The sequence below is a fragment of the Lepidochelys kempii genome, chromosome 2, assembly GCF_965140265.1.
Source record: "Lepidochelys kempii isolate rLepKem1 chromosome 2, rLepKem1.hap2, whole genome shotgun sequence".
In the NCBI taxonomy this organism is placed as follows: domain Eukaryota; kingdom Metazoa; phylum Chordata; order Testudines; family Cheloniidae; genus Lepidochelys; species Lepidochelys kempii.
Window position 1 is genome coordinate 223,398,264 of NC_133257.1, and position 25,364 is coordinate 223,423,627.

Consider the following 25,364-nt stretch of genomic DNA (forward strand, 5'->3'; position numbering starts at 1 on the left):
GCTCACACTGCAGTCACTCACAGAGAAGGTGCAGGGAGGTAAATCTAGCCATGTATCAATCAGAGGCCAGACTAACCTTGTTCCAATAAGAACAATAACTTAGGTGCACCATTTCTTATTGGAACCCTCCGTGAAGTCCTGCCTGAAATACTCCTTGATGTAAAGCCACCCCCTTTGTTGATTTTAGCTCCCTGAAGCCAACCCTGTAAGCCGTGTCGTCAGTCGCCCCTCCCTCCGTCAGAGCAACGGCAGACAATCGTTCCGCGCCTTTTTTTCTGTGCGGACGCCATACCAAGGCAAGCATGGAGGCCGCTCAGCTCACTTTGGCAATTAGGAGCACATTAAACACCACATGCATTATCCAGCAGTATATGCAGCACCAGAACTGGCAAAGCGATACCGGGCGAGGAGGCGACGTCAGCGCGGTCACGTGATTGATCAGGACATGGACACAGATGTCTCTGAAAGCATGGGCCCTGCCAATACATGCATCATGGTGCTAATGGGGCAGGTTCATGCTGTGGAACGCCGATTCTGGGCTCGGGAAACAAGCACAGACTGGTGGGACCGCATAGTGTTGCAGGTCTGGGACAATTCCTAGTGGCTGTGAAACTTTCGCATGCATAAGGGCACTTTCATGGAACTTTGTGACTTGCTTTCCCCTGCCCTGAAGCGCATGAATACCAAGATGAGAGCAGCCCTCACAGTTGAGAAACGAGTGGCGATAGCCCTGTGGAAGCTTGCAATGCCAGACAGCTACCGGTCAGTTGGGAATCAATTTGGAGTGCGCAAATCTACTGTGGGGGCTGCTGTGATGCAAGTAGCCCACGCAATCAAAGATCTGCTGATATCAAGGGAAGTGACCCTGGGAAATGTGCAGGTCATAGTGGATGGCTTTGCTGAAATGGGATTCCCTAACTGTGGTGGGGCCATAGACGGAACCCATATCCCTATCTTGGCACCGGAGCACCAAGCCGGCGAGGACATAAACCGCAAGGGGTACTTTTCAATAGTTCTGCAAGCTCTGGTGGATCACAAGGGACGTTTCACCAACATCAACGTGGGATGGCCGGGAAAGGTACATGACGCTCGCATCTTCAGAACTCTGGTCCGTTTCAGAAGCTGCAGGAAGGGACTTTATTCCCAGACCAGAAAATAACTGGGAATTTATTTTCAACGTTGGGGATGTTGAAATGCCTATATGTATCCTTGGGGACACAGCCTACCCCTTAATGCCATGGCTCATGAAGCCGTACACAGGCAGCCTGGACAGTAGTCAGGAGCTGTTCAACTACAGGCTGAGCAAGTGCAGAATGGTGGTAGAATGTGCATTTGGACGTTTAAAGGCGCGCTGGCGCAGTTTACTGACTCGCTTAGACCTCAGCAAAACCAATATTCCCACTGTTATTACTGCTTGCTGTGTGCTCCACAATATCTGTGAGAGTAAGGGGGAGACGTTTATGGCGGGGTGGGAGGTTGAGGCAAATCGCCTGGCTGCTGGTTACGCGCAGCCAGACACCAGGGCGGTTAGAAGAGCACAGGAGGGCGCGGTACGCATCAGAGAAGCTTTGAAAAACAGTTTCATGACTGGCCAGGCTACGGTGTGAAAGTTCTGTTTGTTTCTCCTTGATGAAACCCCCCGCCCCTTGGTTCACTCTACTTCCCTGTAAGCTAACCACCCTCCCCTCCTCCCTTCGATCACCGCTTGCGGAGGCAATAAAGTCATTGTTGCTTCACATTCATGCATTCTTTATTCATTGATCACACAAATAGGGGGATGACTACCAAGGTAGCCCAGGAGGGGTGGTGGAGGAGGGAAGGAAAATGCCACACAGCACTTTAAAAGTTTACAACTTTAAAATTTATTGAATAACAGCCTTCTTTTTTTTGGGCAATCCTCTGTGACGGAGTGGCTGGTTGGCCGGTGGCCCCCCCACCGCATTCTTGGGCGTCTGGGTGTGGAGGCTATGGAAATTGGGGAGGAGGGCGGTTGGTTACACAGGGGTTGTAGTGGCAGTCTGTGCTCCAGTTGCCTTTGCTGCAGCTCAACCATACACTGGAGCATACTGGTTTGGTCCTCCAGCAGCCTCAGCATTGAATCCTGCCTCCTCTCATCACGCTGCCGCCACATTTGAGCTTCAGCCCTGTCTTCAGTCCGCCACTTACTCTCTTCAGCCCGCCACTTACTCTCTTCAGCCCGCCACCTCTCCTCCCGGTCATTTTGTGCTTTCCTGCACTCTGACATTATTTGCCTCCATGCATTCGTCTGTGCTCTGTCAGTGTGGGAGGACAGCATGAGCTCGGAGAGCATTTCATCTCGAGTGCGTTTTTTTTTTCTTTCTAATCTTCACTAGCCTCTGGGAAGGAGAAGATCCTGTGATCATTGAAACACATGCAGCTGGTGGAGGAAAAAAAAAAGGACAGCGGTATTTAAAAAGACACATTTTATAAAACAGTGGCTACACTCTTTCAGGGTAAACCTTGCTGTTAACATTACATACATAGCACATGTGCTTTCGTTACAAGGTTGCATTTTGCCTCCCCCCACCGCGTGGCTACCCCCTCAACCCTTCCCCCTCCCTGTGGCTAACAGTGGGGAACATTTCTGTTTAGCCACAGGCAAACAGCCCAGCAGGAATGGGCTCCTCTGAGTGTCCCCTGAAGAAAAGCATGCTATTTCAACCAGGTGACCATGAATTATATCTCACTCTCCTGAGGATAACACAGAGAGATAAAGAACGGATGTTGTTGGAATGCCAGGAAACGTACACTGCAATGCTTTGTTGTACAATGATTCCCGAGTACATGTCACTGGCCTGGAGTGGTAAAGTGTCCTACCATGAAGGATGCAATAAGGCTGCCCTCCCCAGAAACATTTTGCCAAGGCTTTGGGAGTACATCCAGGAGATCCGCGAATGCCAGGGCAAAGTAATCCTTTCACATGCTTGCTTTTAAACCATGTATAGTATTTTAAAAGGTACACTCACCGGAGGTCCCTTCTCCGCCTGTCGTGTCCAAGAAGCAGCCTTGGGGGGGTTCAGGGGGTACTGGCTCCAGGTCCAGGGTGAGAAACAGTTCCTGGCTGTCGGGAAAACTGGTTTCTCCGCTTGCTTGCTGTGAGCTATCTACAACCTCATCATCATCATCTTCTTCGTCCCCAAAACCTGCTTCTGTGTTGCCTCCATCTCCATTGAAGGAGTCAAACAACACAGCTGGGGTAGTGGTGGCTGAACCCCCTAAAATGGCATGCAGCTCATCATAGAAGCGGCATGTTTGGGCTCTGACCCGGAGCGGCCGTTCGCCTCTCTGGTTTTCTGGTAGGCTTGCCTCAGCTCCTTAAGTTTCATGCGGCACTGCTTCGGGTTCCTGTTATGGCTTCTGTCCTTCATGCCCTGGGAGATTTTGACAAATGTTTTGGCATTTCGAAAACTGGAACGGAGTTCTGATAGCACGGATTCCTCTCCCCATACAGTGATCAGATCCCGTACCTCCCTTTCGGTCCTGGAGCTCTTTTGCGATTCTGGGACTCCATCATGGTCACCTCTGCTGATGAGCTCTGCATGGTCACCTGCAGCTTGCCACGCTGGCCAAACAGGAAATGAGATTCAAAAGTTTGCGGTTCTTTTCCTGTCTACCTGGCCAGTGCATCTGAGTTGAGAGTGCTGTCCAGAGCGGTCACAATGGAGCACTCTGGGATAGCTCCCGGAGGCCAATACCATCGAATTGTGTCCACAGTACCCCAAATTCGAGCCAGCAAGGCCAATTTAAGCGCTAATCCACTTGTCAGGGGTGGAGAAAGGAAATCGATTTTAAGAGCCCTTTAAGTCGAAATAAAGGGCTTCATCGTGTGGACGGGTGCAGGTCTACATCGATTTAACGCTGCTAAATTCGACCTAAAGTCCTACTGTAGACCAGGGTCCTACTGTAGACCTTTTTGCATGATGTATTACTCCCCCGAATGGTATTAAGGAACCGCCAATGGCCTCTTCCCATGTTAAGGGGCTTATGTTATTTACATACCATTGGGCATCTATTAAGTCCCTTCTTTTTCGCCTGAAATTGCAGAGGCGTTCTTGAGGGAAGGTTCCTAGCACTCAGAATTGTGGGAAGAGTCAGGCGGGATAACAGATTCCTGACCAATTAGCTGGTAGTGTGGTATAAGCTCTGGTCCCACACACCCAGTGATGGCCTATTAAGGCCAGGAAGGGTCGGTTGCACCCATTTGTCATATAGGTGTTTGCAAAGGAGGAGTAGTATTCCCCAAAGGGTACAGAGTAATTCTCCTTACGAGGAGTGGTGTTATTTGCATGACATTGAAAGACTGTATTGATTTCACTAAGGTTACTGTAGGGGGAACATGAGTGATTTCTCTGTTTGATCCCAGGTTGAGAAAAAAATTCATATCTCCATACCCGGCCCGCCACTTTTTAGTTTTGTTTGAATAATCCCATACACCATTGGCCACAATATGCTGAAGGCAACGGCTTTTCCCCAGATCCAGTCCTGTCCCATTACACACCCAACACCAATGACCTTTTCCCTCCACCACACTTATCCATTTAGATGCATTTATTCCCACCGCTTCCCAAGTGTCATTGCTGTTCCATATTTTGTTAAATGGACAAGGCCCTCCAGTGAGGTCTGGGGACTTGAGTGGGATAGCCAGGACAGGAACACCAGTTTGAGAGTGGGCTGGGATGTGGCTGCAGACCCAGCAATTAGAAATATTAAGGGTCTGAGCTATCCACACCTGCTGCTGGATGAAAGAATTGTCATCGTGGTCTCCCCAGACCATAAGATACCAGCAGCCAAGGAACAGGCAGAGGCGCATGTTGGAGGCAAGGCTCTTCTGGTTCTGACAACCTCAACTGAGGGAACCGCAGTCATGGTTTTATGCCCACCAGACAGTAGGCATTAGGCTCGCTACTGCTTTTTTTTTTTTTTGTTCATTGTCTGCTTCTGGTAACCCTTACGAGAGCGTAGGTTGTAAGGTATTGCAGACTGTTCCTCTACGTCTTCTTCTGGAGTCAAAATTGACTCTGTGTTGTCCTGAGGTGATGATTGGTTCTCTGGGGATGGTGCCTTCTTACACTGTGAAGCATGTATGCATGCTGCGATGCCAGATAGTCTAACAGCCATCTGTGTAGTAAGCAGTACCTGATGAGGACCCTTCCACCAGGGCTCCAAGACGTGCTTTCGATGATGGCACCGTACGTAGACCTAATCACCTGGCTCGAGGTTGTGGCAAACATCGGAGGTGGGTTCCGTGGGCCAGGCGACTCGAACCTGTGAATGGAAGTGACTTACAGCTTGCATTAGTCCCTTGCAATACTGAAGGAGCACACTGTGAGTCAAGTTCAAATCTGAAACGGGAGTAATGGTAGTCATAGCTCGCATAGGGCGTCCCATAACAATTTCAAAGGGACTTAATTTATGCCTTTGGGATGGAGTGGATCTCATGTCCATAAGGGCTAATGGTAAGGCTACTGGCCAGCTTAATCCTGCACAGTCACAAATTTTAGCAAGCTTATTCTTAAGTACACCATTTCGTCTTTCAACTGCACCTGCACTCTGTGGGTGGTAGGGACAGTGCAACAGGTGTTTGATACGCACTATATGGTCCAGGTGTTGAACAACTTGTCCAGTAAAATGTGTACCCCGATGACTGGACAGAGTAGCAGGAATTCCCTTGGCAGGCATAATATGATTTAACAGACATTTGGCAACAGACAGTGAGTCAGCCTTGCGACAAGGAAAGGCTTCAATCCAACCGGAGAATAAACATACCATAACCAATATAAATTCATATTGTTGACACTTAGGCATTTGTGCAAGAACGGTGCTTGAGGCAGGCCCCGGAACCCCTGGGCCGCTTTTACAGGTTTACCAATATTATGGCTTTGGCAAATGGTACAGGCTGCACAGTGGCGGGCTGCAAAAGAGCTAAAATGGGGGGGCCCACCATCCTGTCTTAGTTACAGCAGAGACCATCCCCTCCTTTCTGACATGCGAAACACCGTGTAGCAGGGCGGCCAGAGATGGGTAGAGTGAAAAGGGGGCTACAAAGGCGCCAGCAGGCGAGCGCCAAAAGGAATCGGGATGTAGAGAGCAACCTTGGGCAACCCAGGATTCTTTCTCGGTTTCTGGCGCAGAGTCTTGGAGCAGGGTGAGGTCAGTGAGGGACCAGGAGGGTAAGAGGAGAGCGGAGAACAAGGGAATCAGACATTTCGACTAGGCGAGCTGCAGCAGCCACAGCACGCAGGCAGCGGGGTAAGCCTTGGGCAACAGGGTCTAAAGTGGCAGAGAAATAAGCCACTGGGCAGTTCTTTTCTCCGTGCATCTGAGTGAGAACTCCAAGTGCATACCCAGATTGTTCGTGGCAGAAAAGGGTAAAAGGCTTAGAATAGTCAGGCAGCCCTAAGGCAGGGGCAGAAGCCAAACCCTGTTTGAGGGAAACAAAGGCAGAATTGGCCTCAGGGGGCCATGGCATGGGGTCAGGCACAGAGAATCGAGTGAGTTCCTGGAGAGGTTTTGCAAGGGAGGCATATTGGGGAATCCATTGTCTGCAAAATCCAGCCATGTCTAAAAACTTCTGGACCTGGTGTGGGTAGCGGGGTCGGGGAAAGCTAAGGATAGCTTAGACATGGGTGGGAGAAAGTACATGGGAACCCTGGGAGAGGAGAAAGCCAAGGTATGTGACAGAAGCTTGACAGAGTTGTAGTTTAGAGCAAGAAGCTTTGTGACCCTTATTTGCTAGGGCAGTAAGGAGCACTAAAGAGTCAGTTTCAGAGGCAGACAACAAAGGGGAACAGAGGAGTAGATCATCTACATATTGGACTAGTGTGGACCTAGACGGGAAAACAAGGTCAGCATGGTCTCAGGCTAATGCTTGGGAAAAATATGACGGGCTTTCAGTATACCCCTGGGGCAGTGTGGTCCATGTGTACTGTTGCCCCTTGTAAGAAAAGGCAAACAGGAACTGGGAGTCAGGGTGAACCAGGACAGAAAAGAAAGCAGAGCACAAATCAACAACAGTAAAATGAGTTGCATCTGGTGGGATAGAAGCCAGAATCTTTGAGAGAGGCAAGTTTTGATCCTGTCCACCTATGATTTGCCTCTTCCCACCACTGCATGAAACAATCAACCTCTCCTTTTGCCAATTTAGTTTTAGGTTGGCTGAGTTTGTCTTTGTCCCAAGATCCTAACAGTGGCCACTGAATTTTGGGATTCTCCTGAGTTAGCCTTTTGCATTCCCATACACATCTTCTCCCCACCCCCCCAAGGTCAGTCTTTTGAAGCCACCCCCCACCCATGTCATGAGGTTTTCTGTTCACTAAAACACAACAATGCTAGCAACAAGACAAACACCACAAGCAAACAGCACAAAACATAGATCCAGGGTATTCTGAGTTATTCTTCTGCTGGCACCAGCTTGCTTGTAGAGTCTAAAAACAAAAGAAACAATTTCCACCCCCCTTGTGGGGACAGATTATTGCTTAATTATAATACCACTTTCTTTTACAAATTTCCTTGCTAATTGCAGGAAAAACAGAAGAATTACCTCCAGGCTGTACTTATTTTGTTCTATAGTCAGGCTGTTCTATAGTCAGGCTAGTGAATTACCCCACTCACTGATCAGTTATGAAATTCATGAGGTGGTGTATCTCAGTTTCCCCTCTTGTGCAACAGACCATGTTTGCAATAGTTTCTCTGCTGTACCAAGCTATAAGTTTATTCTCAGGTAATAGCTGAGACACAGCTTCAGATTTTAGCACTATACACACACACAAAATTCTCTTTTGCCTAACATCCCTTGCACTGTGATTACTCTTTTACACAACTGTACCCTGATTACACTTCAATCTTGTACAACTAGACACAACCAGGAGCAGCCAAGTTAAGTACCAATAGAAACCCCTTACATCCTTTAGTGATTTTGATTACATTACCCAATAGTCAAACAATTTTGATCAGATTCTCTCTCTGCCTGCAGCAGTCCCTTATAGACCATTTCTGTGGGAAAAGGGCCCATTTTCCCTCAGAGTAGGTGTAAAGGCTTCTGGGGACAGAAGCGTAGTGGTGGTAGTAGCCACTCTACCTGACCCCCTTAGCCTAGACCATTTTTCCAGAAATTTACAGGAGTCCGGACTCTTCCTAAAATACATAAACTGAGCCGGCGTTCCTTTAGGGAACTGTCCCGACTTAGACGTCTGGTTACCCATACAGGAGGACTTCACACACCAATCACACAACAAGGAAAGTTGGGTTCATCAGAGCGATGCCCGGTGCAACACACAAAAGGAGCCCACAGGCTATTGCCTCAATCACCCTTGCTTTCACACCAAGGGTTTTACCCAAGGCGCGGTGCAGCTGCGATTGTGCAGATTTCACTCACGCAGACCGGGGGGACAGGAACCCTTTGGTCAGCCGATCCCCAGACGGAGATGGCGCCCAGACTCAAACACACCACAGGGAGGACGGATAGACACAGAGACAAGACAGTCCTCAGTCCGGACAAAACACAGAAATAATTACCTGACCAGATTCCTGATGTCAGATCCCGGGATCCCTACCAGAACAGAGTGGGAACCAACAGGTTCAATGGCGTAGACTTCACTGTGGTCATGCACCCTTCCGTTCTGGCGGAGGACCGCTCGGGCCAAATGCCCAGGTGCCGGCTTGCCACGGCGATCCTAAGAACAGTCAGGAGTCACACAGCCCCAGAGAAGACGGTTGCCATCTCAGTGGAACCTCCAAATTGTCAAAGTCAGATTCAGGACTCACATAATTTGTCAGACCGCTCTGTTTATTAGCAAAGCGCTTTGCTAATGCACCCAGATGTGAGCCCCTCTCTGAGGCTCAAGATAACTTATTTATACAGCTAAGCCAAAGCCAATTTAACATAAGAGACAAAAGAAAGCAGAAACTGACAAATATACATCACATACCTTATTTGCATACTAACTTTTACCAATCTCCTAGTTCAGTAGGAGCTCTAAGTTAATTAGAAAAGGAGTACTTGTGGCACCTTAGAGACTAACCAATTTATTTGAGCATGAGCTTTCGTGAGCTACAGCTCACTTCATCAGATGCATACCGTGGAAACTTAGTTAATTAGTTAAAAAGTTAATTAGTTTGAGGACCCATTGTCTCACACTCCTTAATGTTCCTCTTCCTGACAACTATATTTCAACAAACCCTTCAAGTAGCATTTCTTTAATGAATTATAATTTCAATATAATTCATTCTACTTTCACACTATCATGTCAGACTTTTGAGCTCTTAACTATGACATCTTAGGGCCAGACTCTGGTATGTTTCCTCACAATGACTATTCCCTGAGAAGGACCAAGACTACATATACTATTCAACATGAGTAAGGGGATCTGAATCTGGTCCTCAGTATTCTCTTAACACAATTGTTTTAGGCTGAGTGAATGACTTGATGATCAAGACTGAATTTGGTCCATACAGAAATTTTATATTTGTATTGCAAAAATACTAGGCAAATTAAAAAATTATAAAAATTATAAAAAAAAAATAAAAAAAATATTATAGGATGTAGATTAGCTCACCAAACCAATTACACACCTCTGGTATACTGTATATCCAAAATGTAGATCTTAGCACTATATTCAAGTTTCTAATACCACTCCCAGTAAGCATCCTTGCCTGGCTACTAACTTGGGTGTATGTGTATTGTGGGTCACAAGAGGGATGTCATTGTGGCACTTTTCACAAACATTTGCATTCAGTTAAATAGTTTGGATACCAATCATTAAGATACAAGATCAATGTACATCCACCACAGCAACAGTTACTAGAAATGGACGCAATCTCCTATTGAATCAAAGTGCTAGCAATCTTTCCAAATCAGAGTCTGTAGAATACCTAGACAAATTGGATTTCGCTTCAATTAGATTCTGCTGCATTTTCTTGAGTACACTTACACCTATGTGGCTAGTGTACATTTTACTGGCGTAAAACATTTATAACATCTCTTCAGTTTTTTACATTTATAAGTGTTCTTCTCTTGTCAATGGAAAAATAGTTTCATAAACTCATATTTTATTTGGGGGAAAGGCATACCTGTATGAGAGTGGATGAGAAAACTGTGTCCTAAGCCCAATTCACAATTCAAATAGTCATTAACTTTCATTATGAGTGATAATTCATGTTAAGAATTCAGTACATTTTTTAAAAAGAGCAGTTTATAGGGTTTATAAATGAGCGAATCAGATCAGGTGAGCTCAAAGATAAAGATCTTTGTACAAATCAAACTGAAGATCCAGTCATAATTAGCTTAAAGTACCTTTATGCCTTTAGTGACAGAGGAGACAAATACACTTTCCAAAGGAACTGCTGTAGTTTAGTGGCCAAATTCCCTTGGTAATAGCAGTACAAATTTTATTTCAATAAAGTTGTACCCATTTAACCGAGAGAGAATTTTGCCTTTTATTTACAAAGGCCTAGATTATGATTAGCCCCAAGCATGGCAAAAAGTCTAGCTGTATTATCTCAGGAGGAGTTCCAAAAAGGAATCATGTCACACAATAAGGGTGTGGGGGGGAGGGCTGAAATGGAGCCAGAGGCCTGGCTTCACCCCCTTCTACCCTGGCTGTTGAACCTCAGCTAGCACCGAGGGAGTTCATGCTGCACCTTCTTTTGGCTGCAGCAGCTATTGCTCCTATATGGGCTCCCCCAGGGCATGGTGCCAGCTTCTTTCCTCTGCAGATAGAATGTCTCCATCTGCCACTGGTGTGTGGTTTCCCCCCTGCTCCCCAGAATGCAGCAGTAGTTAGAGAAGCCACAACAAATCTCTGTGTTATATAGACATGATCATTTACATAGCATTTTAATCGTTAATAAAAATTATAATTGCACATGACCACAAGCATTCAGGGTCTCTCTCTCTCTCTCTTTTTTTTTTTTTACACGTCTTACACATCCAAAAGATGACAAGGCCTGCAGCATAATCACAATGCCTCCTCACACCCTGCTGTGTCACTGCTTCTGTAGTGACTTAGAGGGAGAGTGCCATCCACTGAAACACCAACAGCAAAATCAAAATACAGGCTGCGGTGGGTCAGCAGAATTGTCTTCCCGTGGAAAACGTTCCCAAGAACTAAGTGCAATGTCAGGCAACGTGTGGGTCTTTAAGCACCAGCAGAGTAGAGTTTGGATGAAGTTAGGAGAACTTCAGGGTTATCTGAGCTTTGATATCTATTTGTGGCAGGTTTGCAAAATTATCATGAACAATTATCGGCTCAGGGGCCATTTACTATGATGACGGTAATGATAGTAATGGGGAAAATTAACGATATTTTACTTGTCCATCAGTAAAAGTTACTCATCCAAGGAGAGTAAAATTTTGCAAGGCTTATTCACAGTATATTAATGGATAGGCATTTTCCTATAGTAGAAGATGCATCCTTTTCAGAAAGAGTCAACTAAAATTGACTGAGAAATGCAACAAGTGTGAAGTAAGTTGAAAATGATATATTGACTGCAAATCACACTATGCGAAAAGCTGTGATGATTAGTTTATAGTCCTGTGTTCAGTCACATGGAAAAAGATGAAAATTATAGCATTAATCATTAGGAGATTGTGTTCATTTTTAGAGAGTGTGGGCTCAGATATACAGTAGCTTTTTAAATGAATGATTTATATAGCAGTTTAATGATGTTTAATTTATTAATTTACATTAAATGAACCTTTACAAGTGAATTTCTTGCAAAAAAAGAGATTACAGTAGATATCGGCAAGTTATTATCCAATGTAACAATGCTCATTTTACAAGACTTACATAGCAGGAAATGGGAGTCTCACAATTCTGCTTAATGTAAAAAAATATATAATTGAAATTTACATGGTGGCAAAAACCATTATAGCATCTGTGAAACGGCACAGAAAAGTACCTTGTACAACATATGAATTTATTTCTGATAAAATGTTCCATAATACAGTGCCAAGTTGAGAACGTTCTGCCACATCAATGCAAATTAAATAAAGAAATAATCTGAGCTCTCTTTTAAAATGGATTTTTATTCTGAAGTAAATTCAAAGCTTGGGAAAGTCCTTTGCTTATTGACAGAATAGGTAAAGCATGGTCAGTATCAGTACAAGCTTCCCAACACTGCCCCACTAACATACCCTGTTTTAAAGGAACTTTGGCCAAGTCTGCTTTCAGATACACTGGTACTAAATAAAGAGCAGAGTCAGATAACAGGTCCATGAGACTGAAAAGGAGCCCATGTAGGAGTAAGCCAGAGTCTCCAAGATACAGATAGGTCTGTCTAGTTCTCAGACAGTGACTAGTGCCATTTTTGATGATGCTATGACAAAGTGGGGATTTTCTCTAATATTTTTATGAATCCTATGTGTGCCTCAGTTTGCTTCTGTACTATGCCTTACTACCCAGGGGGGGGAAAGGTTTAACACTGCTCCTGGAACAACACAGGAGAGTGTGTCACCTCGCTGTCTGGGTAGAACGTATAGGTCATTAAGGAACTGGTAGAAACAGGTCCAGATCAACAAGCAGACCAGAGAGACAATACATGTTCCAATGACTCAACAACTGACACTTAACAGTGGATGTTCTGGCAGTAGTGGGGGGTTGGGGTTGGAACTCAGGATGGCCCTGCCTTGAGAACAAAGGATGGAGATGTGACCACCAGGGGATAGAAGCTGTCTGTGCTCTTCTGGGACTGCGGTGTCAGAGAGAGACAGAGCCTTAGATAGAACCCCTACAGCTTGGCTGGTGGTTTGCTCTGGCTTGACCATTATGGACTATGTTTGAACCTTTATTTCTTATGCTAACCTAAAGATTTCCAATGCTGTGCTCCAGCTGACTAATAAATTCTACACTGTTTTGAAAAGGCTGTTTGGTGCCACTGCAAATACTTGGTGAGGTGCAGGTCCCTGAAGTCTCTAACCAGGAGTGTGTCTCATCTGGACTCTGGGCAGAGCTCATGGTATGAAACAGGAGCACTAGAACCCAGAGGCTCAGCCTAAGAGGGAGTGAGGCTGCGGGGCCTACCCTAAAGGAAGATGGGACTCCTTGGGGATCTGCCACACTCCAGGGGTTACTCCAAGAGATAGTTAAAAGCAGAGCCTAGCACAGATTCTGTAGGTCTGTGACAGGTGCTTTATCTGATATGAACACCTGCCCCCTGGAAACTGGAACTGAGACTGATAACTCATTCCATATTGGGAACCAAAAATCATTTTCACACTCTTTCATTTATACTGACCTGATCTAAATACAAACCAATGACCTTCAGAACAGGCTGGGCAGGAAGGTAAGGGGAAGGAAAACTCTGAAGTTCCTCTCACAGATTTCTTCCAGAATTGTCCCTCTCGCGAGAGAAGGGGCTGTGTCATTTAGAGACTGCAGCACTCTCAAACTCATGATGCACAAGAATCTACAGGGAAGGGATACCGGAGTTGTCATTGTAGCTACTTTGCTAGTCACCCTCCCATGTGGCAGCCTGGAGCTGCACAGACAGTGGCTGCATCCCTCCATATGTTGATTGTTGGGAGACAATCCAACTCTCTTCATTTAAATACAAGCAATCACCATGAATGATTAAATATCATTATTCATCCCTTTACCATTCCTCAAAAGTTACATTACTCCTAAAGAGCTGAACTAGATTTTTGACCACTCCTAAATGAATTATATTACTTTAAGTATATGGAATTTATTTCTATGGGTGAACAGTAAAGCTCATTTGAAGACAAGTCCTCACTGTTGCAGAAGGTGTTCCATTTGTTTATTGTTTATAAAGATGCCTCACCACTTTTTTCTTTGAAATCCCTTCAGACATGAAGATGAGGAGGAAAACTACTGGTTTAGCTCTTAAAAGTGCTACCCCATCACTACCTCTTTGATGCAGCAACGTATAACACTCTTTGATGTAACTTTGATGAGTTCCAAATGTGGTTGGGATCCTGTAAGCAAAATGGATGTAGCATCAAAGCAGAAAGCTTTCTAGCTCATTTTGTGTATAATAATAGATCAGCACCACTTAAAGAGAAAGAAGATAGGAAAAATCATATTTTAAAAGAGTGTAGGAGACATTTAGGGTCTGAGGGAGTATTTCATCCTGTTTACTAATGAGACAAAAAGGTTTTGTAATGATCCATTTATATGAATGAATACTCTTTTAGTCAGATATCACATGGATGCAAGGACATTTCCTTGTGAATCTGATGTAAAGTTTTAAGAAGACAGAGCAATATTTTGCATTGTTACATAAAGCACAGTATCATGGTATTAACAGAGTTTAGTTCTCCCTCCCTAAGAAGAAAGTGTTTAGTGTTTAGAACCTGAAAGTGAGACTCAGGACTCTGGGGTTATATTCCCAGGTCTGCCACTGACTTGCTGTGTGACCTTGAATGCAAATCACTTCGGCCCAGATCATTAGAATAATTTTGGTGCCCAACCCCTGTTAAAATCAATAGAGTTAGGCACCTGAATACTTCTGAGGCTTGAGGCCTTAATGCCTCTTGACCTCCACTTCTGTAAAACTGGAATAATAAATACATACTATTTCTACATCAATGGGGTGTTGTGAGGCTTAGTAACTCTACATTGGTTTGACTGTCTCAGATGGCTCAAATGTTGTTATAATGTGTCACTCATAATGAAACAGTCATGACTTCAACTTTTCTATAGTTGGAACATTCTCTTCAGTCAACCTAACCAAACAAGCCTTGAAAGACCAACCCCCCTGGCTCCACAGACCTATTTGGAAGAAAGGTTGACCTGCCATAGGAGCTCGGCATATATATCATGATTTTGGCCACAAAGTAGAGCCATGTGGAAGGAAGAGAGCTCATATAAATGAATTCCCTGCTATTCATAAATTATAGCCCTTGATAGCTGGGAGTGTCAATCCACTAGTACATCTTTTGAGAGTTAATCTACTTCTATGGTATGAGTCATTCCCTGTGGAAAGATGAGGATAGATATAGGGTCACGCCTACATTTCTTATAAGAATTTTTTGGAAATGGAGCCCCTATAATCCTCCTCTGACACTGCAGTCATTCATGCCTTTGCATTACTTAAGATCAACTGAAGTAAGCACAGGATGGAATTACTTTTATTGATAGATCACTTTCTGTTTGAAAATGTGCAAGGGAAGCTTATGTGCATCTCACAAGATAAGACCAGTTTTAAAGGAACAATTAAGATGACGCAAAATTATGCCGGCAATGAGTAGTGTGCTTCCTTCATCCTATCAAGTTATGTAGAATTAAATCAAGGCAGTGTACCAACCATGTTACAATTTCCCCATATTTGAAGGCATGAACATTTGCTTTACAAGGATAAATTTAGGGGAGAGGGAACAACCAAGAGTCAAGCCATTCATCAAATTTATCATGCAGCTTCCTCAATCCACTCATTGAAGGGTGGCACTTAAAAAAATTGCACATAGATTATACAAAGGTGTTTGCAGACAGCACTGGTTGGTGAATGAGTTGGTAGGTGTTCTGTGAATTCACAATGTATGAACTTCGCCCCTCCCCCCCCCCGCACCCACCCACACTAAGAGCTAGATGAGAGTGAGGGGGTTGGGGTTGAGCTGATTGGACATTTTTCCGTGGAACATTTTCTCTCAGAAAATGCCAGTTTGTTGAAAGCAAAACACTTCATAGAAATGTGTCAGCTTTGATGAAGATTAATTTTGAAAGAAAAATGGACAAAGGGAGTTTCTATAAGGTTTGTTTCAACCTTTTTGGACTGGAATATTTTTATTTTTTTATTATTTCAAAATGACATTTTGTTTCACTTTTTAAAAATGTATACTAGAAAATAGGAAAAAGGCAGAAATGGAACAAAACATTTTGACTTTGTTGAAACAAAACATTCTGATTGATCCCCAAACCATTTATTTTTTCAGAATTTGATTTTGCTGCAAAATTCAAACTGTTTTGGTTTCAGAATGGAAGAAGTTTCAAAATTCCCCAATTCCCCCCAAAATGAAGAACTCAGTTCCTACCAAGTTCTTGTCAGAAGCAATGGTTAGTGGAGGAGTCCTGAAGAAGCCCAGAGGTTCCAGGAAGCCAGGGATTCTCCACATAGACAACCTTAACCCCTATGGATCATCTGAACTCTGCTCGGCTCCTCAGAGATCTGCAGATTTAAGGGCAAACCTCATAGCACTGCATGGAGCAGCAAGCCCTGCTCCCTCCCCGCATCCCTGTCCGTTCAACTGGATTGGTGCTTTCTAAGTGAGGACTCATAATTTTTGTCCCCTGTATGTTGTGTTCCTGAATGAGGGATGATCTTCCCCAAAGCAACATGTTTCCCTCCCTCCCATTGAAACTGGATTAGTTCTTGGTTACCAAATAAAACACACAACGTAAAGAAGAAATGATCTGCATTTGTGCTTGTTAAATAAGATAATTATACAAAGAGGGGCCCATAACTAGCGGTCCTTTATGTCACATGACTAGTAGCTATTGTTTTCAGTGGCACAAAGCAAAATCAAAGTGATGAAAAGGAAAAATATTAGCACAATGGGAAGTCTTGTCAATAGCTGCATGACAAGGTCCTTCCTCGTGTCTTTGGAGCATGCACATGGTTGCCTGCAATGAGTACAAGAAAATATTCTGTCCCTTGCCTGTGTGCCAAATGCCAATATGCTGATGAAAACCCAATTCATGCTGCTCTACATTTCTACTATTACATCCAGTCATGCTGCTCTAGCAAAGAGAGGGCTGTTTAAAAATTGAAACGATAGGCGAGATTTGTTTTCCAAAAGGCACTGTGTGGGCCAATGGCATCGTCTGCCACGTGGAGCAGTTTGCGCTGTACGGGGGCAGCCCCAGTGCTGGGTGACGGGTTTGCAACAAAAAAAGGAAATCATGTGCACCCTCCTCCTTTGCAGGTGTCATTAAAAATTCCAAACTCAGCTCATTTCCGTTGGAGGATTTACTGGGTGTCACTATGTTTTGGGGCATGCTGAGGAGTCACGCGCTCCAAAAAGGAGCACCATAGAGATTGTCCCTCCCCATGGCCTTGCAGAGTCCTCATGCTCCTCAGGGAGGGAGGTGGAAGAGGAGACAATAGTCCCACTGATGCTGCCTCTGCCTTCATCATGAGGCTCCCCTTATCCCCAGGAGCAGAAGTCTCTCTCTTCTCCAGGCACCATGGGAGCTGTAGTGTCTAAGGCTGAATTGCAGCATTCAGGATCTTTCCAACTAGAACATTACCAGCTAAGTTCAGAGACCCTTCAAATAGAGGCTGCCTACACAAGTAATGATTTTATGTTTTCTTTCAGGTCATAGATAAAGATATTTAACAGCATTACATCAACAGCAGCTCTCTGCTGGACTGCACTAAAAACAATTCCCATTTCACAATGATTCTCCATTTTCAGTATTTTGAGCTCTATCAATTAGCTAGTTTTTAATCCATTTAATATGTACTATATTGATTTTGGTTAGTGGTTTTTTTTATAAGACTGCCTAAATGTTGTAAATCAAACACCTTGCAGAAGTCTATCAGTTACCTTTGTCAATCAAATTTATAATCACATCAAAAGATATCTAGTTTGCTTGACAAGGACTATTTTTCATAAAACCACAGTGTAGACAAATGCATTGCAATGAATTTCTCCTCCCACAGTGGCTAGGTTGCAGGTAGGTGTGATTTGAGAGAGATGCTGGGGAAATAGAATTGAAGCAAAGTCTTCATGTGGTGGGGCCTGTTGCCAGCTCTAGGAGAGCCAAGTGCTTCTGTGAGGGCTCCGGCTGCATTAAAGTTGGTTAGATTTTTAGTCAATGTGGTCTCACCTCATTCTTTCAGATACTTCTCATGCAGCAGTATTATTATTAATGATGTATTTGTATTTATTAATGACAATAAGAAAGCAAAAGTAAAAATAAAGCAAGAAATTAAACAACCGTCAAATCTGACCATGCACCTGCAATTCTCCATAAACCCCATGAAAATTATAAGGCTTACTGCTGGTTATGTGCTGAAAACCTATAGCAGATGGTGAATATAAGTGTCTTTGAAAAGTCACTGGCAGCAATATGCTGCACTTTGTTACATTCTACATTTTAGACCCTATATCACTCCCGTTAGCCATAAAGTAAGACAGCATGGAGCCATATAACTGAAGAGAACCACGGGTAACTTTCCTAAAATAAAGATCTGAATATTAAAAACAAATAAAATGTATATAGTCTTCTCAGAAATTTGAAAATCCATTTAGTGAAGCCTTTTGGAGCTGGAATGAATTAATTGGTGGTTGACACGTATAATTAAAAGGTGTGACACACAGAAGTGCTGTTAAGAGACTTACTTTTGACATGGGCCAGGTTTGCTGAAGTTTAGATACCTATTATATGACAAGGGACACTATCAATTGACTCCAGTGACTGCTGTTATAACAAGACTCCATAGAATTCACTTTGGCTGAAGAAAGAAATGCATGGCATGAAAGGTGAGTTTTTCAAATATATTATATTTGCTCTTCATTGGTACACTCTTCTTCTGCCCCATTCTTCCATTATCAATCCCATTTGTGCACTTATATGCGCAGTATGTTACTTCTACAACATGACAACAAACCAAGATATTTTGTCCTAAATTCATATCGGCCTTGCTTCTCGCTTAAAAAAAAAAACGCATTATACTCCGCTCTGGGGAGGCTTCAGCTGGAGCGCTGGGTCCAATTTTGGGTATCACACTTTAAGAAAGTTGTCGACAAACTGGAGAAAGTCCAGAGGGAGCAACAAAAGTGCTATGAGGTTTAGAAAACATGTCCTATGAGGAAAGAACTGGACATGTTTAATCTAAGGAGCAACATGATAACAGTATTCAAATATGTAAAAAGTTGTTATAAAGATGATGGTGATCAATTGTTCTCCCTGTCCACCAAAGGTAGGACAAGAAATAATCAGCTTAGTTTGCATTAAGGGAGATCTATCTTAGATATTACAATTTGAAAGTTTTCTTTTCTAAGGCTAGTTAACAATGGAAAAGTTTACATAGGGAGATTGTGGAATCCCTATAACTAGAGGCTATTAAGAACAGGTTCGACAAACATCTGTCAGTGTGGTCTAGGTGTCCTTGGTCCTGCTTCAGGACCAAGTGCACCTAGCACTGCAATAATCTGAAAAACTAAAAAGAATGAGCTGAGATCTTTGATTTTTAAATGGGTGTAATTATTAAACAAGTGCCAGGACAGTACATCATCTTCTGGTATGCTGAGACATAGGGGGCAATTCTGCCATGAGTTGGATTGCAGGAGTGAAACTCAGGACAGATCTTGGCACATACTGTTCTGTCAATGCCTATTTTAAAAAAGTGTTCTAGTCTATTGTTTACAGTACCATAAGACCTTTTGACAAGATACTTCATCAATTTTTTGGTATTACTTTTCTCTCTTCTGTTTTATTTTCTTGCTATATAGCTTGCCTGGTACTTATAAAAAAAGCAATCTGGTGTCTGCATAACATGATGAATCATGCAATTCTGCATCCTAAAAAGTGACGTACCTTGCTCCAGTTTAGTTTGCAAGATAGCAAATTTAAAATATTTACCCTATTCTGAGTACAGCACCACAATTTTAATTAAAACAACATTCTGAAGATCTTTACTCATTTATAAATGATAAGAACATCAGACTGGAACTGAACTGACAATTAACACTAGCATTTTATTAGAAGTTCTGTGCGTTATGAAACTGCCACACAATCATATAAACAAGAACAGATGTGGTACTTTTCCAGCATATGGAAAATAGAAGTGCCACAAATTACTGAAAGCAGAAAATCTTAATCTGCTGTCATTAAAGGGTTTGATGGCCATAAATTCACAGTAAAAGAGGCAAACTTTAGATTCAGTATTCACTCCATTAACCACCCCAAATGCAGTTCTATTCCTGTACACCAAAGAATGACAATCCAAACAACAGCTAAAATATTCTGAAATGAACAGCCTATTTTCTGAAATATGTGAAGTAGGAAACATATATTTCATTAATAGAAAGTACAGGTGGTCCCAAATTGGAGCTTTGGATTCAAACACTAAAGAAGCCTGGATCAAGATCCAGATATGAATGTCATGCCTCAGGCTTCTCCTTGTAATGGGCCATACTACAACATGCCAATACTTTGGGGAAGGTCAGAATCTCATCCCAAACCAAATTACTTATATGAGGCTCCTCCAATATCCTTTAGCTGTGCCTCTCATGCATCTTGATTTTGGAGGGAGGAGAAAAGGAAACCAGAGCATAGCAATGTTATATGGCACTCACCTGAATAATCAAAGCTGAAATGTAAATAGCACTAAAGCTGTATCTTTTATTGGTGCCATTGGTTTAAAATAAGATGGTGTGGAATACTGACATATTAAGTCTGGGACGTTTAACTTGTACTGCAGCTGGTTTAATGGCAAAACCAGAAATAGGCTTGACAAAAAAATCACCAAACACCACACAATAAATAAAGAGCAATCCATAGACGTCAGGCTTACTGTTATGCCATGCTGTACTTCGTTTCCTACGACTGCTACCTGAAATCCCCGCTCCTGTGGCTCTTATAGTCTTCAATAACTCTCCTATATACTGGAATAACTATTGGCACAGACAGCCCCACCCATTACACAGGTGCTCTAGTGCGGCGTTCATCAACCTTTTTGAAACCAGGGACTGGCTTGTTGCCTTCCTAAATAGGGAGATCTCAGAGGCCGGGGCTGGTCCACAGACCGGTCATTGAGAACCACTGCTCTAGTGCTGTCTTCGGGACAATCTTTAAGCCAAGCAGCACCGAGCTGAGACTGATTCAGAATTCACGCAGGAGAAGGGAAAACTCATTGCTCTGGGGAAGGCCGTTCTGCACTATTCCTGCTTCAAACTGCCCCTCTGTACCAAGTCGTGACCAGTCATACAATTTGGGCACTGTGCCTTGAGGACATGCAGCATACTTCCCTTTGTGTGCCTGGCTAGTTTCACTAACTGGTTTCTAGGAGAGTGGGGCCATGACCCCAGTTTCTCTCTGTCCCTCTCCTCTCCCCAGTGAGTGCACAGAGGGAGTGGTCCTTGAGCATTGCATAATATAGGCACTGCAGCTGTGTCCAGAGGCAGCACAGAGCACAAGGATGGAGGCTCGTTGTACACTCCCTGCCCTCTTTCAACAGCAAAGCAACTGGGCACAACCTGGACCTTTACAGATAAGCAGCCACAGTGACCAGGATGTAGCTTGAGCAAGAATGACATGTAATTTAACTTTCTCTTAACCCTCCAGTGATGAAGCTTCGTTCCTTTACTCACATAAAACCTTAAATACCACACGCTTGATGCCATAATTTTGCCAACAATTTTTTTAAAAATCCAAACAAACGATATCCTGGAAAAAGCTCTGACTGCTGGAGAGCTTCCACTGAATAGACAGAGCCACCACACACCACATAATGTGTTCCTGCCAGCCAGCACGCTTCATTCCTTCCAGTGGGTAACGGAGTGACGTGGCCCTGCCGAAGTACGGTGCTAACCTGAAACAAGCCAATAACTAAAGAAATGCCACTGACAAAACAAATTGTAAAAAATATCCTCTGGTGCCTCCCTGGTCATTTCAAAATAAAGTACAGTATGTTCAAAAGTTACTGTAGGATGCCAGGCCTTAATCAGAGGATGCTGTGATCAAGGCTCTAGTGACAATTCTCAGTTTGCAACCTATGTTTGTCTCCAGGTGATTTCATGTGAGGAACCTTGTTTTAGGATTTGGCTGGAGAGGTTTGCTTCCTCCGCCTCTCCAGTCTCCATTAAGATTAAATCTGCCTGATACTATTTATAGAGTCTAGAGTTTAAGGCCAGGAGAGATCACCAGATCTCCTGGAAAAAGGCTAATGTAGTGCCAATCTTTAAAAAAGGGAAGAAGGAGGATCCTGGGAATTACAGGCCAGTCAGCCTCACCTCAGTCCCTGGAAAAATCATGGAGCAGGTCCTCAAAGAATCAATCCTGAAGCACTTACATGAGAGGAAAGTGATCAGGAACAGTCAGCATGGATTCACCAAGGGAAGGTCATGCCTGACTAATCTAATCGCCTTCTATGATGAGATTACTGGTTCTGTGGATGAAGGGAAAGCAGTGGATGTATTGTTTCTTGACTTTAGCAAAGCTTTTGACACGGTCTCCCACAGTATTCTTGTCAGCAAGTTAAAGAAGTATGGGCTGGATGAATGCAGTATAAGGTGGGTAGAAAGTTGGCTAGATTGTCGGGCTCAACGGGTGGTGATCAATGGCTCCATGTCTAGTTGGCAGCCGGTGTCAAGTGGAGTGCCCCAGGGGTCGGTCCTGGGGCCGGTTTTGTTCAATATCTTCATAAATGATCTGGAGGATGGTGTGGATTGCACTCTCAGCAAATTTGCAGATAATACTAAACTGGGAGGAGTGGTAGATACGATGGAGGGCAGGGATAGGATACAGAGGGACCTAGACAAATTAGAGGATTGGGCCAAAAGAATCTGATGAGGTTCAATAAGGATAAGTGCAGGGTCCTGCACTTAGGACGGAAGAATCCAATGCACAGCTACAGACTAGGGACCGAATGGCTAGGCAGCAGTTCTGCGGAAAAGGACCTAGCGGTGACAGTGGACAAGAAGCTGGATATGAGCCAGCAGTGTGCCCTTGTTGCCAAGAAGGCCAATGGCATTTTGGGATGTATAAGTAGGGGCATAGCGAGCAGATCGAGGGACGTGATCGTCCCCATCTATTCGACATTGGTGAGGCCTCATCTGGAGTACTGTGTCCAGTTTTGGGCCCCACACTACAAGAAGGATGTGGATAAATTGGAGAGAGCCAAGCAAAGGACAACAAAAATGATTAGGGGTCTGGAACACATGACTTATGAGGAGAGGCTGAGGGAACTGGGATTGTTTAGTCTGCAGAAGAGAAGAATGAGGGGGGATTTGATAGCTGCTTTCAACTACCTGAGAGGTGGTTCCAGAGAGGATGGTTCTAGACTATTCTCAGTGGTAGAAGAGGACAGGACAAGGAGTAATGGTCTCAAGTTGCAGTGGGGGAGGTTTAGGTTGGATATTAGGAAAACTTCTTCACTAGGAGGGTGGTGAAACACTGGAATGCGTTGCCTAGGGAGGTGGTAGAATCTCCTTCCTTAGAAGTTTTTAAGGTCAGGCTTGACAAAGCCCTGGCTGGGATGATTTAATTGGGGATTGGTCCTGCTTTGAGCAGGGGGTTGGACTAGATGACCTCCTGAGGTCCCTTCCAACCCTGATATTCTTTGATTCTATGATTCTATGATCTAGTTTGACCATTCGTATATCACAGGCAGCAACACCACCCAGTGCCCGCACGCTAAACCTACTAAGGAAAATTAGTCCAAAGTATTATAGTCTACAGAAGACTAGTCTATTATGTGTCACAGGGGTGTCTAGGGCTCCAGCTACCTCAAGGTGTCTTTCCCCCCATGCTTAGATGTAGACGAGGGCACAAACTAGAATCTTGAGTCTGAATCCCTTCCAAATTTGGTGGTTGGGATAAAATGGAACCCAAATTGGAGTCACCCTTGTTTTGCAAAACCAAAATCAGATGGACGAGGTTTTGCAAAAAAGAAAAACATCATGAGCAGCACCAGCTTTCCTTTGCTCACTACAACGATAGATGGAACCACAACCTTTTATCCAGACTGCTTACTCAAATTTTCATAATCTCAGTAAAATTGAACCCAGATCTGAACCACCCTACTTTTGTTTTTGCAGAACCAAACCCCAGCTGATTAAGTTTTGCAAAAACAGACTTAACATCCTCTGCCTATCTCTTCTCCTCAAGTTGAAGAGAAATTCTATTTCTCTCAGCTGTCTCTGGCTGAAGTGTAGTGGCACGGTTCCCTTCCTCCATTCCATTTGGCTTTCAGTAGATAACTCCATAATCACTTCTCATGAGTTTTTTTTTCCCCCTCTAGACTGGCTGAAATGATATGATCCCCTAGCCTCTGACACTGCCTGAATGTTATTGGATTAGTAAGGGGCAGGATGAGCTATTAGGCATTAGCTGAACTTCAGAGTGAATCAGTAGCTATTTCATGAAGTTCAAGAATGGAAAGAATGAAGATGAATCATACACTTTGTGACCTGCAAAAATCCCAAAGTAATGTGAGATCACAGAACAACAGGCGCCATCTGTAAAACTTTAATCCTCTTTACTAGTCTCTGAAGAACAATGAAACTTGTTGCTCTACCCCTGCAGGGATGATTTGATTGCTGCTGCCCATGTTGTGCCTGTTCTCTCGATGAACCAAAGCTTTCAGCCTCCAGTGCTATTAACACAGCACCTCTCACAGAATTATCAGAACAGCCATACTGGGTCAGACCAATGATCCGTCTAGCCTAGTATCCTGCCTTCTGACAGGGTCAATGCCAGGTGCTTCAGAGGGAATGAACAGAACGGGCAATCATCAAGTGATTTATTCCCTGTCATCCACTCCCAGCTTCTGGCAAACAGAAGCTAGGGACACTCAGAGCATGGGGTGGATCCCTGACCATCCTGGCAAATAGCTGTGGATGGACCTATCCTCCATGAACTTATCTAGTTCTTTTTTTGAACCTTGTTATAGTTTTGGCCTTTACAACACTCCCTTTAAACAATACAAACAACATGATCATTTTAAATAATTTTAGTTAAAATATTCATCTAGGGCTCAATTCTGCCATCTTTATTCTACCAGAGAAGGCCAGTCATTCACAAAGATGCTTCTTGATGTAAAGAAGCATTGCAGAAATCAGTCCTTCAACGGTTGCTTGTGTGCCTATTGCTATAGTATGGGGGCTTATGACAGAAATTAAATAAAATTAGACATTAGGTCAAGTGCTGACTGATAATATAAAAAGCCCCCTCCCAGTGCCACTCCTGGCAATCATATAGAACTCATGCAGGGTCTATAGTCAAAATACTTGATTAAAAGCATGTGTTGTATATTCCTTTATAGTCTGTCACAGGTAGGGTGAGAAAAAAAATCACAGGGCAATGTCAACTTTAGGAAATGAGACTGAATCATAGAATCATAGAATCATAGAATCATAGAATATCAGGGTTGGAAGGGACCCCAGAAGGTCATCTAGTCCAACCCCCTGCTCAAAGCAGGACCAATTCCCAGTTAAATCATCCCAGCCAGGGCTTTGTCAAGCCTGACCTTAAAAACCTCTAAGGAAGGAGATTCTATGAAGACGACTATGCCATAGTATCTGCTGCAGTGTGTACAGTGACTTGTGTCTCACTCTCTGCAAAGAACTTAAACGGATAGCATTTGCCAGGCACATTTTGATCCATGTCTTGAGGTAAAATGGCAGCAAGTTCTGCTGCTCATCTGCAAGCGTCATTGAC